Raw genomic sequence first — 8,462 nt, 5'->3', positions numbered from 1 at the left:
TGGTTTGCTGTAGATTGCTTTTTATTATGTTTAGGTATGGGTCTTGAATTCCTGATCTTTCCAAGACTTTTATCATGAATGGATGTTGGATTTTGTTAAATGCTTTCTCAACACCTAACGAGATGATCATGTGGTTTTTGTCTTTGAGTTTGTTTATATGGTGGATTATGTTGATGGATTTCCGTATATTAAACCATCCCTGCATCCCTGGAATGAAGCCTACTTGATCATGATGGATGGTCATTTTGATGTGTTCTTGGATTCGGGTTGCAAAATTTTATTGAGTATTTTTGCATTGATATTCATAAGGGAAATTGGTCTGAAGTTCTCGTTCTTTTTTGGGTCTTTATGTGGTTTAGGTATCAGAGTAATTGTGGCTTCATAGAATGAATTGGGTAGAGTACCTTCTGTTTCCATTTTGTGGAATAGTTTGAGGAGAATTACAATTAGGTCTTCTTTGAAGGTTTGATAGAACTCTGCACTAAATCCATCTGACCCTGGGCTTTTTTTGGTTGGGAGACTATTAATGACTGCTTCTATTTCTTTAGGGGATATGGGACTGTTTAGATCATTAATCTGATCCTTATTTAACTTTGGTACCTGGTATCTGTCTAGAAATTTGTTCACTTTGTTCACTTCATTCACGTTTTCCAATTTTGTTGAGTAAAGGCTTTTATAGTAGGATCTTATGATTTTTTTTTTGATTTCCTCAGTTTCTGTTGTTATGTCTTCCTTTTCATTTCTGATTTTGTTAATTATGATACTGTTTCTGTGTCCTCTATTTAGTCTGGCTAAGGGTTTATCTATCTTGCTGATTTTCTCAAANNACCAGCTCCTGATTTGGTTGATTCTTTGTATAGCTCTTTTTGTTTCCACTTGGTTGATTTCAGCCCCGCTTTTGATTAGTTCCTGCTGTCTACTCCTCTTGGGTGAATTTGCTTTCTTTTGTTTTAGAGCTTTTAGGTGTGCTGTAAAGCTGCTAGTGTATGCTCTATCTAGTTTCTTTTTGGTGTCACTCAGAGCTATGTGTTTTCCTCTTAGGACTGCTTTTATTGTGTCCCATAAGTTTGGGTATGTTGTAGCTTTTTTTCATTAAGCTCTAAAAAAGTCTTTAATTTCTTTCTTTATTTCTTCCTTGACCAAGTTATCATTGCGTAGAGTGTTGTTCAGCTTCCACATGAATGTTGTATTTCTATTATTTATGTTGTCTGTGGTTATATGATAGGATGCATGGGATAATTTCAATATTTTTGTATCTGTTTTGTGACCGATTATATGGTCAATTTTGGAGGAGGTACCATGAGGTGCTGAGAAGAAGGTATATCCTTTTGTTTTAGGATAAAATGTTCTGTAGATATCTGTTAAATCAATTTCTTTCATAAGTTCTGTTAGTTTCAATGTGTCTCTGTTTAGTTTCTGTTTCCATGATCTGTCCATTGATGAGAGTGGGGTGTTGAAGTTTCCCACTATTATTGTGTGCGGTACAATGTGTGCTTTGAGCTTTACTATAGTTTCTTTAATGAAAGTGGATGCCCTTGCATTTGGAGCATAGATATTCAGATTTGAGAGTTCATCTTGGAGATTTTACCTTTGATGAGTATGAAGTGCTCCTTGTCTTTTTTGATAACTTTGGGTCGGAAGTCGAGTTTATTCGATATTAGAAAGTCTACTCCAGTTTGTTTCTTGGGACCATTTGCTTGCAAAATTGTTTTCCAGCCTTTTACTCTGAGGTAGTGTCTGTCTTTTAAAATGAGGTGTGTTTCCTGTATGCAGCAAAATGTTGGGTCCTGTTTATGTAGCCAATCTGTTAGTCTATGTCTTTTTATTGGGGAATTGAGTCCATTGATATTAAGAGATATTAAGGAAAAGTAATTGTTGCTTCCTGTCATTTTTGTTGTTAGAGTTTGGATTCTGTTCTTGTGACTATCTTCTTTTAGGTTTGTTGAAGGATTACTTTCTTGGTTTTTCTAGGATGGAGTTTCCATCCTTGTGTTGATGCTTTCCCATTATTATCCTTTGAAGGACTGGATTCATGGATAGATATTGTGTGAATTTGGTTTTGTCATGGAATACTTTGGTTTCTCCATCTATGGTAATTGAGAGTTTTGCTGGGTATAGTAGCCTGGGCTGGCATTTGTATTCTCTTAGGGTGGGTAGGTGGAGGAACACCTTCATAGAAGCAAGTGGGGGAAGATGTGATAGGGTGTTTCCAGGGGAGAGGGAAACCAGGAGAGGGGATAATATTTGAAATGTAAGTAAAGAAAATATCCAATAAAACAAAAACAAACAAACAAACAAACAAAAAACAAAACAAAACCAAAAAGAAAACTTGCAAAACAGGTTTGAGGTGCAATTATCTCCCATGAAGGGCAGAGAGCTGGCTCCCTTCAGGGGTAGGGGAGAGCTGGGTAAGTTGACATCCTGGCCCTTAGAATATTGACCATGTAGGTATAGAAGTAGTTATAGACAGTCACTGAGACCGAGAATCACTTCTGAGAGAGGAAGCCAAGCATCCCCTTCACTCCTGTTAAAGTTCCTCCCTTTCTTTGGCAGAGTGACGTATTCAGCTCTTCAAGGGCAGCCCACACTCACCAGGTGTTTGTATGTGCCTGGTACTGTGTTCATAGGGTGTAATAATCTCAACATCCTATGAACTAATAGCCATTAAATCTGCTTTGTAGAGGGGCAACTGAAGATTAGAGCTACCATGTGTTCTTCAAAACCTCGCAGCTGGTAGGCAAACGAATCACAGTACTTAATTTTCTAAGCCATTTGGACAACTTCTCTAGCTTCTGCTTGTCTCTACAGAACTAAAGAGACTCAGACTTCCTCAGCTGGGAGGTGTTCAGCCCGGCCAGCTTTAAAGTGGGTCAGAAATAATCCCATTTTCATGAGAGTTACTAATATAAGATTAACCTGGTTTTATCACCTCAACTCTGTCCCAGCTTAATCTCCAGATCGAGACAGTTCATCAATCCTTCCCAGACCCAATCTCCAGAGAGTGATTTTTTTCAGTTTGCCTATCAACACAGGCCTTAAAAGGACACAGGAATGTCACCCAGCACTCACTAGAAAATCTGCTTTTAAGTAACAACTTCCCCGAGATGACATTCGTAAGCCACAAAAATTCACCTTTTCAAGTGTATAGTCCAATCATTTTTAGGATAGCCACAAAGTTGTAAAAACCACTGGAAAAAATCAATTCCACAGCATTTTCATGACTCCAAACATTCCCAGAGGCAGCCACTTTCCATTTGGATCATTTCTTCTTGGTTATTATCCTTGCCCTTACAATGCTGCTAAGAACATGCCAAGTTTTTGTGGAGACATGTGTTTTCAGTTCTGTAGGATTACTTGGCCATGGAGCAATCCACACTTATCATTTTAAGGAATTGTCATATTATTTTTCAGATCTCTTTCAAGCATGAAGTGGTTTGCATATAATGACTTGTACCCAGCATCTTATGATGCTGACTTGACTAACACTCCTTGTGCTTACTGGCCATGGAGAAGGTTCAGATTCTTCCCCTGTTTTAAACCTGAATCATTTCTTTATTTTTAAGTAGTTTGAGTTGTTTGTGCATTATGAATGTGAGTACCCCTGTAAGACATGTGACTTGCAAATACTTTCTCTTCTGTGGAGTATGTTTCTGCTTCTTTGGTTTGCTTTGAGACAGGGACTTTTGCCGCATCACCCAGGGTAGCTTTATATAACTCTCGATCCATTTTCCTCAGGTGGCTGAGTCTGGGGACTGTGGGAGTGTGATGCTGAAGCAAGTTTTCTGTTCACATCCTTGGTGGTAGCTTTCAAACGAAACATTTAAAACGTCATAAGGTGGTGGTGTGGCTGAGAAGTGCTGGCACTGAATCGAAGCCTCCTGGGCGGTGGGCAATCAATTCCCACTGTTAATGAAATACCCAGCCCAAATGGACCAATGTAACCACTCTTCCTTTACCAACCAGACTATTGAAACGACTATCCCTTAGAACTGGAGTTTCTTCAGAAATCTCATGTCTTGGGAAGGAAAGGGATAGGGCTGAGAGGTCTGCCTCCCAGGTAGATAACTACAGAATTCTGACAACTTACCAGATAGACCGGAGCTAGGACAATGACTGGCTAATGTTGAGCAGGACCCCATCCAGACCAGGACTGCCTAGTTATGTGTAACCTTTCCTCTCTAAATCCAAACCTCTCATCAGTACCTTGGTGTCAGACTCGGCAAACACTTGACCTTTTATGTGTTCTTTTTCCTAATGTGGCCATAGTGAATAACAAGTATCTCTTGCCATTGATACGTGTCATATTGGCATATTGGGGACAGACGGCCCAACTAGGTTGTTAAGGTTGCAGGAGCCCACTCACGGAGGATAATGTGTTTCACTCAGTCAGAGTTCCTGAGTTCCATGTTTGTCTGGGATTGTGTTCTGTGAGGACTGGATTTCTGAAAGCGTCTGAAATTTGAAGCAGTATGCCCATCTAGAGTCTACATAGATCATCCTCTCTTTGGTTAAATTGCCCACGATTTACTCACCAGTAACACAAGAAAGCCCCGAGTTACTTCCAAATGGGAAACAAGAATAACACTGTCTTCCACGGTAACACTTCTTTCCTGTTGGTTTCACCTTGGGTTCTTGCTCTTGGCAGCAGCTGAGTAAGAGGTCAAGCTGGTGATGTTGCTCTAGTAGGCTCTGCTGACCTCAGACAGTGCCATGGTTCTGGGACTCAGGGACATTTCTGGATATCCGGGAAGGGAAGCCCCAGGGAACTGATTTCTGCTAAACAGTATTATTGTTTGTCTTTGGTGCTCTCCACCCTGCTCTGGCCAGTTTCCTCTCTGCTCGATGAGCAAAGCCTCACATTTTCCTGAGCTCAGCTGCTGATGGCCTGAGAGGGAATCTCAGCAGTGGGGAACACTGAGTGCCTTTTCATTAAAAGTCCTAAACACAGCTGTGGGCTGAAGTTCTGAAACAGAGAAGTCAGAAGCTGACCACAGATCCTTGTTACTATAAACATGGGCTTCACCTGCTTTTCAGAGAGAGAGAGGGGAGAGAGAGAGAGAGAGAGAGAGAGAGAGAGAGAGAGAGGAGACAGAATGTTGTATATCAACTAACTAGTATACTCTATTTGTAGTCACCCAGCTCTACTCTTTGTTTATTCTCTCTCCAATATGGTTTCAAAGTAAGTGCTTTTAAAAATGGTCACATCTGTTCGTCAAATCACAACCAGAACAGAGCCTCTGGTGCTCTAACGTGTAGCTGCAGTGATCACCAAGCGTGAACTACTTCCGGACTTAATGGCAGATGACAGCTGCCACAGCTCCATTTGAGAGCTCCCCTCCTTCCAAGGGATTCCCCTGACTGCCTCAGAACCCACAGCACGGGGCATGCCTGGCATAACCAGAAGATGCATTCTGGGCTGGGCTTCAGCCTACTCTCCTCTCCATCCTTTGTCTCAGCTTAGCTGGTGCCCTCTGTCCTGTACCAGTCACTACAGATTTTGATGATCACCTTCTCAAAATTAATGCCACCTAACCCAGAGTATGTAGTTATTCGGACAATGTTAGTTCCAGGATTAAGCCATGATTTGAGAAGGTCGTGCAAGAATCCCCGATCTGTGAAAACAGAGTGCTTGAAGCTCAGACACCATAATCCCACACATTTCTCTCAAGGAAGAACCATCAGATAAATCAGGGGGTCCCAGTACAGACCCAGCTATATTAGCAAGGTGTGAGCTTCCTGTCGTTAAATATAACCTTGAAGAACCTCCAAGGCTTTGTTCAACCTAATTATATGTAAAAGAGCAGCATTGTGAATCCACACATGGTGTGTATCTAGCACGTTGCCTGTGGCACAGAGAGATAAAAGAGCCAAGAATGGGAGCTGGAACAGGGCATTCTGGGTTTAGACAGGGGATGGCTGCAGGAGCCAGTGAAAGTGAGCAGAGACTCACCATCATGAATGTTTGCTTAGAAGCCTGGTTCACGCATGGCAACCAAGAGGATGTGGGGTGAAGCAGTCCAGTGTGTGTGGATTATCAGGATGTGGAGCAGGGAAGAGGTGTGATCTGGGGGAGTAAAGCCTTTGAGGGTTTGAAGCAGTGATGGCAAGGAAGGGAAAATGTCTTTTCTGAGACTTAACTGAGATGGGAGGGATGCTCAGCCTCCTGCGGTGCATGGGCAGCAGTTGCTATGGGTTACTAAGGTCATAACTACTTTACACTGATCGACTCCCTTGAGATTGGAGTCTAGGTGAAGTGTCTTCTGTAGCCCTAGCCCTCTGAAGAGGGTGGCAGGCTAGAGCCACTGGGAGCTGGGGGTGGGGGGTAGGCTCAGAGGCTAGAGTTACTCAAGGAGACCTCAGTAGACCAATGAGGCTCCTGTACAGGTTTCTGGTGAATTAGCTAAGAAATGTACTTCAGTGTTTCTTCCATAGATGTGGAGCAAAATAATATCGTCTTGTGCCTTTTCTTAGCAATTAAGTTATATGATTTGTCTTTATAAGTGTCAATAATAGGTGTCTTAGTCAGGGTTTCTATTCCTGGACAAAACATCATGACCAAGAAGCAAGTTGGGGAGAAAAGGGTTTATTTAGCTTACACTTCCACATTGCTGTTCATCACCAAAGGAGATCAGGACTGGAGCTCCAGCAGGGCAGGATACAGAAGCTGATGAAGAGGCCATGGATGGATGTTTCTTACTGGCTTGCTTTCCCTGGCTTTCTCAGCTTGCTCTCTTATAGAACCCAAGACTACCAGCCCAGGAATGGCACCCCCCACAATGGGCCCTCCCCCGATTGATCACCAACTGAGAAAATGCCCCACAGCTGGATCTCATGGTGACTCTTCCCTTCACTGAAGCTCTTTTCTCTGTGATAACTCCAGCCTGTATCAGGTTGACACACAAAACCAGCCAGTACAATAGGTTTTGATAGGAGAATTAACCCTGGACAAGGGAAACATCTGTGTCTGCTGTTTAAGTCTTCTGGGTTATCTACCTTTGTTACATAAAACAAAACAAAACTCTAAGAAAATTGAAAACCACGACAAAATAGCAAACCAGGAGAATAATTTACATCCACATACTGACTTCCTAAGTGTATGCACAGTGCCCCCCTACAACACATATAGACACATACATTACCCTTTCCTATGTCAATTGAAAGTAGTGTGATGGCATTGTTGCCTATTTTCTGAGTTGGAGTTGAGTTTCTTGCTTCATGATGGCAAAGAATGCTGAGCAAGGAAAACAGAAGAAGGGCACAGGACCAAAGCATTTCTGCAAAGAAAAATGTTGGCTTCTAGCAGCAGGGAAGAGTTCGGAAAGTGAATTGCCAAGTAAGTTTTGAAGCAGGGATTTTGATACCCTGGGAATGGACAAATTTGATCTCACTCATATGGAAATTAGGCATCCATCACCTGGCTGGTTAGTTTGATTGTGTGTGTTGTATTCTCATTGGCTGATGAGTCAAGTGAAGGGGAGGGTCTGCCAAAAAGTCCTTAAGGCTGGGCAAGTTCAGGAAAAAACAAACAAACACACAAACAAACAAACAAGGGCTAATAGTCTACATCTTGATGAGTCAGAAAAATTTGGATTTTGCCGGGCGTGGTGGCATATGCCTTTAATCCCAGCACTTGGGAGGCAGAGGCAGGTGGATTTCTGAGTTCGAGGCCAGCCTGGTCTACAGAGTGGATTTTAATACATTAGATAGCAAGATCAACAACTCTGGAAAATCTCTGGTGTTCTGGAAGGAGGCTGCTGGTTCCACCAGGCATATAGATGGTTTGTTTCCCTTTGGCCTGTAACCATGGCTGTCTATTTGTTCCTAACTCTTATCAGCCTCATGACACTGCACCCTATGTGATACCAAGTAATGTATTTTTTCTATACAATGACACTTTCATCTTCTTATTTAGCATTCACAGTGTCATTTCTACCTACAAGGAACATTGATGTTCAGCCTCAAGGACCAATTTCACTAAATAGAGAAAGGGATGCCAATAAAGTGAAGCTGTTGCTCCTGGTGGTTGTAGTCTACAGCTCCTCTTCTCCCTCTGTTTCTGCTCATAGCATCCTTGAAATGTCCAAGTAGATCTCTTAAAGAGCCTTTCATGGACTCCTACCAGTGAGTCCTTGTTGGGTTGTTTCTGAGCCAGCATATCTGTCTCTGATCTTATGAGTCATGGAGTTGGCCTTGATGTTTGGTGTAAGGGCTTGAAGAATCCAAGCAGAGGTTTGTTCACATTTAAAGACAAACCTGACTACATGCCTTGGAAGGACTCTACACTGCCTCTGAGGTAATTTCTGAAATGCTTCATGGTTTCCTCTGTGTTGGTGCTATGATGTCACTGCCAAGCCATCAGAAGTTAAAGAGAAGATTGATAGCAGATGTAGTTTGTTCTTTCTCTTTTGGGTATCTAAGAGGATACTCCACATTCTCCAACTGCTCTATGTTAAACAGACACT

Source organism: Mus pahari, chromosome 10 (genome assembly GCF_900095145.1).
Source record: "Mus pahari chromosome 10, PAHARI_EIJ_v1.1, whole genome shotgun sequence".
Taxonomy (NCBI): Eukaryota; Metazoa; Chordata; class Mammalia; order Rodentia; family Muridae; genus Mus; species Mus pahari.
This window is presented reverse-complemented; position numbering follows the sequence as displayed.